At 47.1% G+C, this 10,745-nt stretch overlaps 1 pseudogene; it reads left to right on the plus strand.

Annotated features, from left to right (window-relative positions):
• LOC105303994 overlaps positions 1–10,745 on the plus strand; it is a 31,048-nt pseudogene extending 20,303 nt beyond the window's left edge.

The following is a 10,745-nucleotide window of genomic DNA, read 5'->3' on the forward strand; positions in this document are numbered from 1 at the left end:
AAAAAAAAAAAGAAAACAAATCCAATACCTTTTTCAAAATAATCAGGTTTATGAAAACACTGTTCTTGCCAATGTGTCACATACGGGAAAGGAAGTCCCAAAGAGCAGTGCCACCGTGCTGGGCTCCAGATGGGAATGCTGTCTTCAAGCCTGTCTTGCCCCACTGTTCACCCAGTGGAAGCCGGTGGCCATCCTCTCCCACTGTTGATTCTGCCACTCGTGCCAGCCCTGCCTGTCCTGCCGTCTCACAGATGTGTCTCCTAAGTGCACTGTGATAGCTTGGCCCCAAAGCCTGGCTGGTTGCAGGTGACACCAGACCTCGGAGCTGGCCCCACATCCAGAGCCCTAATCTACATGGCCTCTGCTGGCCTGGCAATGGTCTCTTCACAGATGCCTATGTGAGACTGTGCTGTGCCCGAGGGTGGGATCAGGGTCCAGCCCTGCAATTCAAGGTGGTCGGAGTTCTGGGATGCTGGGCCTTGTCTATATGACGTGGGTGAAGAGGCACTTTCTCATATCACACCTCAGTGAGGGTCTCATCCTGGGGTCTGGGAAATGTCCCCTTACCCTGTCAAGAGTCTCCCCTGAGAATCCCTGCAGGCAGAAGCAGGGGCCACCACTCAACATTGGTTTGCTTGTCTGTTCGTCGCAGGCACAGCCACAGCACAATACAAAGTTCCAGCATGAAAAATACACAGACAACAAGGAAGTGCACGCGTCCTAACTCCATGGTCACAAATGAAGGGAACGAGGCACAGCTCAGCTCTCTGGAGGTGATGCCCTTACCAGAGATAAACCCAGCAACCCTCAGGGTGCAGGAGAAGAAGCAGTGATCGGACAATGTGCAGGTGGATCCAGACTTCAAAAGAAAGATAAAGTCCTCCATGGAACACCTAACCAAGTAATTAAAATCATTAGAAAATCAACAAATCAGTCATCTCTTGCGAAAAAACTAATTTTAACAGTGGAAAAAAATCAGAAAAAAAAAAAATGAAACTGGAAGTAATAGTAACCCGAGAATAGAAACCAAAATTTGATGCTTTATTTAAAAGTATGACTAAAATAGTCTGGCTTGACCAACCAACAAAAAAGAGAAGGAGTATTATGAGAATATTAACTTGTTTTAAAAAGCAATTATCATTATTTAAAAATGCAGATATCATGATGGAAAAGTCATATTTTTCCACAATGTTATCTATCAACTCATGGGGCTGTAACAGCTGCGAACTATTGCACAGATTAAATTGTACTAGTCAAGAATCCGAACTGTCACTAAGTCCAGCCCTTAAGTCATAAGGTAGACCTAGCCTGTCCAGCCAGGAGGTCCCAGGAGCGGGTGAGACCAGAGCCAGAGGGGCCACTGCAGCCACTGTCGCCACCCTGTCGACGCCTGACTGTGACGGCCCGGCATGTGGCGATGTGTTGGCTGCATCCCCATGGCACTCCTCCCTGGGTCCTTGAGGAGCCTCTCCTCGAGGTATCCCCTACTCTCACCCAACTTCCCCCAAATCTGGAGGGTCCCATTGCCTCCTCTGTCCCTAAGCTGTGCCCAGACTGATTTCTTTGTCCAACCACTTCGGATCCCCGGTCATTGTCCTTGTCCCTGCACCCAAATGCCTGGCAGCTGCAGCAGCTTCCCTTCCCTCACATCGACCACTCCCACCCAAGACCCCGGCATTTCCAAGCCTTCCCCTGAGGGTGTCCGTGGTCTTCATGGGTGCTCACCCACTGGTGTCTGGCTCCCCTGTCCCTTTTGCACAAGCCGATTGCCCCCAACTTTGAAAACACACTTAGCCTGTTTACTGACCCTGTGATGGGCGTGGCTCGCCCTCCTGAGGTAGACACGACGGCTCCATTTTCTTCTTTGCTTAGATATGAGAACAAAAGGAAACCATCATACAAAGCTTGCTGTCCAGTGCAAAGTGTGGTTATAGCATACATGGCCCCTGCTTTCCAGAGGCTCAGTCTTGAACAAAATGTAAAATGTGCATTTAATATGACTGTCACGAGGGTCACTCAGATGAGTTGCCCAGATCACAAGATCTTTGGGAGTTCTGAGGAAGATGCTGACCAGGGGAATCAAAGACCTAATGAGGAGGGAGCAGTCCAGGTGCGTCTGAGAAAGCTTTTAGAATATTTTTTAAAATTTGTAGTATTTAAAGGAAATTGTAAACAGGATTCCAGACAAATGCATAGTTAGGAAACAGCTCAGATAGCAAAGAATATAATAACTCTCCACAGTATATTCTTTAAAAGTGGCATTTTCCAGTAAGTTTTAAAAAATAATGTTTGTATGAGGGTTTTTAATACTGTGATAAAAGATGCTAGAGGAGATATCATAAAACTAATGCCACCTGAGCCATAGGGTCCAGGCGGGGGACAGCGCCCCAGCACCAATCCATGCTGCAGGCTTTGCCTTCTGGCATGGAGTGTCCTGAGTCACTTTTCTGATGTCAGGTCCTTATGCTTGTCTTTAACATGGTTTTCTGTCCTCCTCGATAAAAATTTTAAAGATATTTAACCCTAGAATTACCCATTTCCTGACAACATCTAACTCACAATAAAGTTTCATTTCCTGAAACCCTCCTCCAGATCCCCTAATACAGCCCAAATTCTGTACATATTTCTAATACATGTTTAGTGAGACACCACACAGTTCCCGATGCCCGCAGTAGTGCGTTGTTCTCTCACCTGATAAGGGACAAGCACGCCCCTCTGCTGACTCTCTAGAGCTCCCCTTCCCATCCCCCACCTCTCACTCTTCTGATTCTGTCTGGAAGCCATTTCTTTGGCGCAGCCTTCCCTCCTTGCACCACCAAGAGATACCCCTTCATGTGCTGCCAGCCGCCCTGTTTACTGCCATTGAAGCATAGGACACCAGTGGTAAGAGTCTACTCTCAGCTCATTGCTAAATCTCAGGGCCTCGAACCCCAAAAGAGGGAGTGCCTCTGGAGTTTGGGGAAGGGAACCTCTGGAGGACATAGAGGGTTCCTGGGAGCTGTCCTCAAACTTGGGAACATGGATCATGAGCTGCGTGTCAGAGGTGGAACTAAATCGACAGGTGGGACTTCCTGGGCGCAGATTTTGGCTTCACATCAGGAACGTTATTATGAGCAGAACTATAACCAAATACACACTGAGTGATGTCCAGGAGGAAGAGGTCTTTCATCACAGATGTCTTTAAGGCAGAGCCAAGAAACGGATGGTGCCGAGAGTGCGCTGAGTGTTTACTGATGCCAGAAATACAGGTGTGGTGGAGCTAAACCCACTGGAAAGTACATGGAGGGTTTTCTTTTTCCTTTTTTCAATTTTCTTTTAAAATACAAAGTAATACCAGTCCATACTGGAGAATTTGAGAAGCATATAACATTAAAAAGAGAAAAATAACCAAAACTAAGAATCCTATCAACAAGGATAAACTCTCTAAAATTTTGGTTCATTTCTTTCTTATCGGTCTTCATATGTGTAAGTCAAGATTGAAATACAACACAAATTTTAAAGTTATCTTGATTTTTTTCACCCAACAATATGTAAGTCTCTCATGTCATAAGACATGTTACTATTTACTTACTATTATCATTTTAGTGACTATTATTATTTAAAAGAACTATATGTCCACCCCTCCCCCATTCTATTTTAGGATCCTTGGCTAGTATCTAATTTTTCCCTAATATAAATAATGTCGCGATGAACAGAATGTGTGGATTTCCAATAATTTTTAAATAAATTGCATATAAATAACCTTTCATACTGCTGTCACAATTAGCCAATACAAGATTTAGAGAGGTTATTTTTATTTCAAAAATTCCTTTTTAAATATGTTATATAAAGTTTTGTTGTGGCAGCCTGACCCTGCCTGGCCATTTCCTGCTTGAACAAGTTCGTTCCTGACTGCTGTCCCTCAGCCCCCTTCCCAGGACTCTTCATCTGACATCAGTTTTTTCATAGTTTGCCAACCAATCTATGTTCTCCTTCCTTATATCTGTAGCTGTGTAAGAATGCAGAACTATGAGACTGTATAAAACTGCCTACTATGTTACAATAGGGGCTCAGCCTTTGGAAAAGAATCCTCTGAGCAGATGCTGACAGCAATAAACGCTGCTTCCTGCTTATAGCCTCGGTGTCCCATCTCTCTGTTCTAGAATCCCGCAACATTGTTGATAAATTATTATTAACTTGGAAAAGATGGCCTTAACTGACTTGTTCTGACGATCGCAGATGATAAGGAAAATGGTGAAATTCAAGAAATTTTTTGTCTTGCCTCAAAATGGTCAGCTTTGAGCACAGGGCGAGAGCACCTTCCAGCTATCAGGTCAAAAGAAAGGGAAGGAAAACCCAAGCCCTTAACAGTCGCATATCTCCCTCTCCTGGCCAAAATGGTAAGTGCAGCGTTTCCCATCCCAGAGCTAACGTCGCCTGCTTTACAGACTTGGAAAGGGGGCCCTGGGCTGGATCTCCCGGAGCAAGTGGTTCGGTCGCCTGGTAACGAAGGGAGAGCCGGGATTGTTGGCGGAAAGCGGCCGGCGGAGGCCGTGCTGATGGAGAGGTCAGGCCTCGGAGCCTGGTCCCCGATGCCCTAGGGCGCCTGCCGGCCGCCCAGCTCCGACGCGTTTTTGGCGTTGGGCCTCTTCCAGCGCCCTCGGGGACTGGCGCATGTGACCTGGGGGCACCAGGAGTCCTGCCTCACTGACCGGGGAGCATTGTGCGGCCACGCTGCGACCACAAACACGGGTCATGCCTGGTCCTGGCCACACCCTGCCCCCATGACAACGCGACTTGGGCAATCTGATACTTTGCTGGGACTGTCACACTCACGACTCAGTGCTTTGGCCACAGTCTTGCATCTCTTTTTGCGGAGCATGTCCCTGAGCGTCACACCCCACTCATGAGGAAGCCTGGGCGAGGCTGTCCAGGCTGCAGAGGGGGCTTCTCGCAGGCAGGGTCTGCTGGCGAGGGGCGCGTTCATTCCTCAGGCCTTTAAACTCGTGCCACCTCTGACAGGACCGCCATTTCAGACCAGAGTCTTACCACAGTGACCTCATCCTTAACAAAGACTATTTCCACCTGACACTATCGGATCATCATGGAGCCTTCTACCAGGCCACGTGTGTCCTAGCTATGACCAGGCAGAGGTTAATCTTGGAGGATTAACTTGCAGGTCCTTTGTCAGGTCACAAGCACACTCCAGAGCCAGCCAAGTTTTCACATATGTAAGCTCTCCGGACAAAGGAGAATGAGAAGGGGACTGAAGAGAGACTCCAGGTACGCCAGCGTTTAAAGAGAGGACAGAGAGAATGTACTCAGCAAAAGATCTAGAGAAGGAGCAGTGGGAGAGGCGGAAGGAGAGGTCAGAGATAACCCACTCACCAAAGCAAAAAGGAGAGTTTTAAGAAGGGAGTGTACACAAGGCCTCACCTGCAGGAGAAGCCCGTGAGAGAAGGGCTAAGGCACTGCAGCTGGCTGCTGTGTGGCCACTGAGGAGTTAGCCGCGACGAATTTTAGTTTCAGCGAAGTGAGGAAGGGACAGGTTGTCTGAGGAAGGGACAGGTTGTCGTGGGTTGAGCAGTGGAGATGGCGAGGAAGTCAGCAACTCTTTCTAAGCGACCATCTTGACTTGAGAGAAAGAAGAGGGTGGTAGCCAGAGAGAATTGCAAGTCCCAGGAAGGGGCTCATCTTTGAGCACATTTATGGGCTTAGGGAGGGTCAGCAAGGGGAGGCTGAACATGCCGCAGGAGGGGGACAAGGTACAAAGCAGATCTGTAGGGGGAAACGGGAGGGATGGCTTGTTCTGAGGCTGAAGGACGGTTGGGCCACTTCCTCCTCCCCTGGAATTTTCCACACTGTTCTTCCTCACACAGGACCCAGAGTAGCGGGACACAGGAAGTTCGTCTGAGCCTGCAAGTCTGTGCTGACAGCCCATTATCCCCTCTTCAGCTTCTGATCAGGTCTGAATTGCCTGGGTAGACTAAATACATCATTATTATTTTTTTTTAAATTAAGTTTATTGGGGTAACATTGGTTAATACAATTATATAATTTTCAGGTGTATATTATAATTTAACATTTGTATATTCTATTGTGTATTCACCACTCAAAGTCCAATTTCCTTCAGTTACCATATATTTGATCCCCTTTACCCACTTCGCCCTCCCCCTACCCCTCTATATTTGATCCCTTTTACCCCATCTACCTCCCCCCTCCTCTCCCACCCCCTATCTTCTGGTAACTGCTAGTCTATAGTCCATGTCCATGGCGTGTTTGTTTGTCTTGTTCCTTTGTTGCTGTTAGGTTTATATCCCACATATAAGTGATATCATGTGACTTTCAACTTTTTCTGTCTGGCTTATTTCGCTTAGCGTGATTATCTCGAGTTCCATCCTGTTGTTGCAAATGGCTGTATTTCATCTCTTCTTATGGCTGAGTAATATTCTATTGTATATATGTACCACAGCTTCTTTAGCCAATCATCTATTGTAGGACACTTCAGTTGCTTCCATGTCCTGGCTACTGTGAATAATGGTGCTATGAACATTGGTGTGTAAATATCTTTATGGATATGATTTTTTAAGTCTTTGGGGGCAAAAAACCAAACAATCTAATAAAAAAAATGGGCAGAGGATCTGAACAGACACTTCTCCCCTGAGGACATACAAATGGCCAATAAACACATGAAAAGATGCTCAGCATTGCTAGCTATTAGAGAAATGCAAATCAAAACCACAATGAGATACCATCTCACACCTGTTAGAATGGCTGTAATCAACAGGACAAGTAATAACAAATGCTGGAGAGGATGTGGAGAAAAAGGAACCCTCCTACACTGCTGGTGGGACTGCAAATTGGTACAGCCACTATGGAAAACTGTGTGGAGGTTCCTCAAAAAACTAAGAATTGATCTACCATATGATCCAGCAATCCCTCTACTGGGCATTTACCCCAAAGACTTAATAAATCATTCTTTAATTAGGTTGTTTTAGCTCTCAGTTTGTTTGCTCAATTCTGAAATTGCCCTTTTCTCCCAATTCCATTATTTCATCTCAGATTTGAGGTTCTCATTTTAGAGTTGAGTTTTATTGAGAACTTTCATGGAGGAACTTGCTTGTGAGGATATCATTCTTCTTTTTTTTGGTTGCGCTTTCTTCCAGATGGGTTCAGTTGTGTTTCATAAACACCCTCCTTTCCTTTCCTATGTTTTCATAGCCACCATTTTGCACTGGAAAAACTAGGGTAGCTCTTTCTAATGACTCTCGCGGCTCTGATGGAGCAAATCTCTTGAATCCCTTTCTATTACATCTGGAATGTTCTCACCTTCTTTTCTGAGTTAGGATTTGAAGTCTGACTTCTCACTTCTGGTCAGGTTTCTGCTGCTGGCTGGCAGGGTGGCCTGGAAGCGTTCCCACACATTGTGTCCAGCCTTGATCTGGGGAACCAAGAGTCACTTTCCCTGTCTGTCATCACCTGGATTCATGCAGCCAACGGGGGTGCAAGAACCACTCCAATGGAAGGCTGCTCCTGGGGTTCAGATTTTTCCCGTGTAAGCACTGTGGACCTGGGGGTCCTCACATCCACTGGGGAGGTGCCTCTAACAGCTTTCTACCAGTACCACTAATTCTCCTCTCGACACCTACGTTTGGTTCCTTAGAGAAGAATCAGATCTTGTCAGCAGTTAAGCAGCGAAGACAGACTTTGTTTAGGAAAAGGGAGAAAGAGGAGAAGAGACTTCAGTGAAGAGTCAGGCTCAGTTCTGAAAACAGCCTGAGCAAGTGAGGATTTATAGCCAAGGAGCAGGGTGGAGGTCGGTGGGTGGACAGTTACCAAGAGGGAATATAAAGGGTGGGAGCGGTTCCTGGTTAAACTGACCTCATAGCCAGAGTGACTGGACATCATCTAAGGGACGGTGGAGGACGAGGGACCCATCAGATGACAAGGGTGATCAGATAGAGTAGACTCTTGCTAAACTGATTAAGCAGGATTCTTGCTAAAACTGGACAATGTGAAAACAAACATGGAAGCTAAAAGTCACGGGCTGGTTGAAAAGCACAGAGTTTGGTCAAGGAAGAATTTTCGTCAGTTCGTTTGCTCCAACTCCCATCAGGTACACTGGAGTAAGTGTTGGGGAGACATGGAGGGGAACCTTCGTGGAGCTAGTATGAACCTCTCTGATTCTCTATTGGAGAATCCTATCTTATTTATTTTCTACTTTGTCCTAAGGAGGTGAAACTTTCATTTATTGCTGACGATAATTAACTGGGTGTTTATGTTCTGTCTTACACCTCTCCTTTCTTCAGAATTTAAAGACCCTGAAATGGCTTACATTGTTTTTCAGATCTATACTTTTTCTACTGATATTTTTCTGTTAGCTTCTGACACGATGTGTTTTGCATCAGCCCACAAGTCAAACATGGCTGTTTTTCCTTTAAGAGCCTCTGTGCTTCATATGTTCGTTAGGAAGGTCCCCTCTACTTTTTGTCTTACGGGTTAGAAAAGGCAAAGTCATGATCCCCACCAGCTGCCAGTCACCAAGTCAGTGACCTGCACGTTACTCATAACCACAACGATGTAGCAAGGACACTGCAGCCCTCCCCAGAACGGGCCCAGCTACAGGGCCTTCTGCGGGCTGCCTGAGTCCTGTCCTTGCACCATCCCCGTCTTGTGGTTTTCCTCTAGAGGACACCCTCAGTGCCCATTTCCCTGAATGTAGCCAGACAGAGAATGGCATGGTGTGTTCTACTCATCAGTAGACGCCGACCAGTTTTCCTGCACTTTCTCTCTTCGGTCCACGTGACAACTTCTGCAGCACTGGGAGGCCATCACACGCACAGCTCCCAGCCTATTATTTATCGATCAGTCTGAGCACCTGCTACAACTGCCCCTCCACTCACTGGGGAGTAAGAAAGAGGGGGCCAAACTGCCCCTTGTTGGGCTTCAGACAGAGAAGAAGTCCAGCTTTACCTTCTGCTATCAGTAACACGAGTGGACACGGGTGCCAGAAAGTGAGGATGGGCACAGTAACTCCCAGTCCAGTCAGATAAGGAGACCCGAGCTTCCCTTTCTTGTCCACAGCTCTAAACTTCCTCAGCAGGTGCCAGCTTTCCCCCTCATCCTACTTTGAGCATAAAGGGCAACGGCCTCATTCCTCTCCTTCCACTTTCCCCCTCTTGGGCTCCATTCATTCTTTTTTTCCTCTTTCTCTTTGTTTTCCTGTTGGGCAGAGAGAGGGAAACAGATTCCTACAGTTTACTCAGTCAGGTATCTCGCCAGGACAAGTGTTCTTCGAGTTCAGCTGTCCGGAGCTCAGTGGGCCGGGAAATGAGCAGGAAGGAAGGAGAGCAGTTTGCTGTTTCTATTTATCACTCTGCATCACGCAGCTACATTAGGGCCCCAGGAAAACATGTTGCCTTTGCTCCTAAACTTCCTCAAAGTTCTCTCCTTGTGCAGAGCCTTTACCGGGTGATTCCGGCTGACGCGCTCTCTCCCACAGGACTACATACACTCTGTCCTTACCTGTTAGCCAAGGGACTGCTTGATCAGCATTCAGTGTTTCTCCTTTGGGTTCTGTAGCATGCTGCGGGTGGTTTCTCCGTTGTGATCCACACTTCTTCCCAGGTGAGATGGAAAGGCGTTTACCTCTCCACTGGTGTGGGGGACACATCTTGCTTGGAATTGAATTTTAGAAATATAGATGTGATGTGCCAAACCAGGAAGTGCCCCTTCACCTTAGCCCTGCCCACTCCAGCAGTAACAAGAGAAGTATCAACCCCAGATGTTACATACTTTACGATTCCACTTATATGCCACTTTTGAAATGGAAAATTTATTATAGAGATGAAGATTAATGGTTGCCAGCGTATAAGGTTCTAAGAATGGAACCCGAAGGGAAGTGATTTTCAATATAAAAAGGCAGCCCGAGGGAAGCGCGCGATGATGGAAATGTGTTTCTAGGCCAATATCTTGGTCTGACTCTAACCCCATTGGTATTGGGGGGAACCTGGGCGAAGGGCACATGGGATCACTGTGTTATTTCTTACAGCAGCAGGTAAATGTGAAATTATTTTGAAATGAAAAGTTTAATTGGCGAGCTCTGCTGAGAAGTTGGAGTTTGAGCTGCAGCTGCAACCGCAGTTGCCCGTGGTCCCCGATCGGTCAGCGGCAGGGCGAGTGGCTGGGTTTGCAGTGGCCCATGAGCTGGAGGCAGTGCTGCCGAGGTTCCCGGAAGCAGCCGTGCTGTGCCCCGAGACTGGCCCTCTCCTGGCCTCAGGCCCCCTGTCGCCGAGCCGCTGCTGTCCCGGATGCAGAGTCTGCTGCTGGCCGGAGAGCATCCCGCCCCAGCCAGCAGTGAGCGGTGTCTCCCAACTCCGGAGCAAACTTTTCAGAACAGAAAAGCAAAATGGAGTCGTTATCAGAGGTGGCGATGTTCAGAATTTGTTTTTAATTGGCGTGAAGCTCTCACTTCGGAAAGTCGGCCTCACTCAGTACTCGTAGCATCTAGTTCCCCAGATTCCTCCTGGATGAAGGGTCAGCCCACCTTTACTCTCAGACAAATCAGAACAGTACATGAGCATCTCTTAAGCCTAGGGAGATAACATTCGGAAGAGGCATGAGCACATCCTCAATACCAAACTAGCAGAACAATGTGAATCTTTTGTAAAATTCACACATGATCAGATTATGCGACAATATGGGTGGGACAAGGCCCACCAGCTACGTGTCCTGAAGCTTTCTCGCATATCTGGGTACCAGGTTTT

The sequence above is a fragment of the Pteropus vampyrus genome, unplaced genomic scaffold (genome assembly GCF_000151845.1).
Source record: "Pteropus vampyrus isolate Shadow unplaced genomic scaffold, Pvam_2.0 Scaffold323, whole genome shotgun sequence".
Lineage (NCBI taxonomy): Eukaryota > Metazoa > Chordata > Mammalia > Chiroptera > Pteropodidae > Pteropus > Pteropus vampyrus.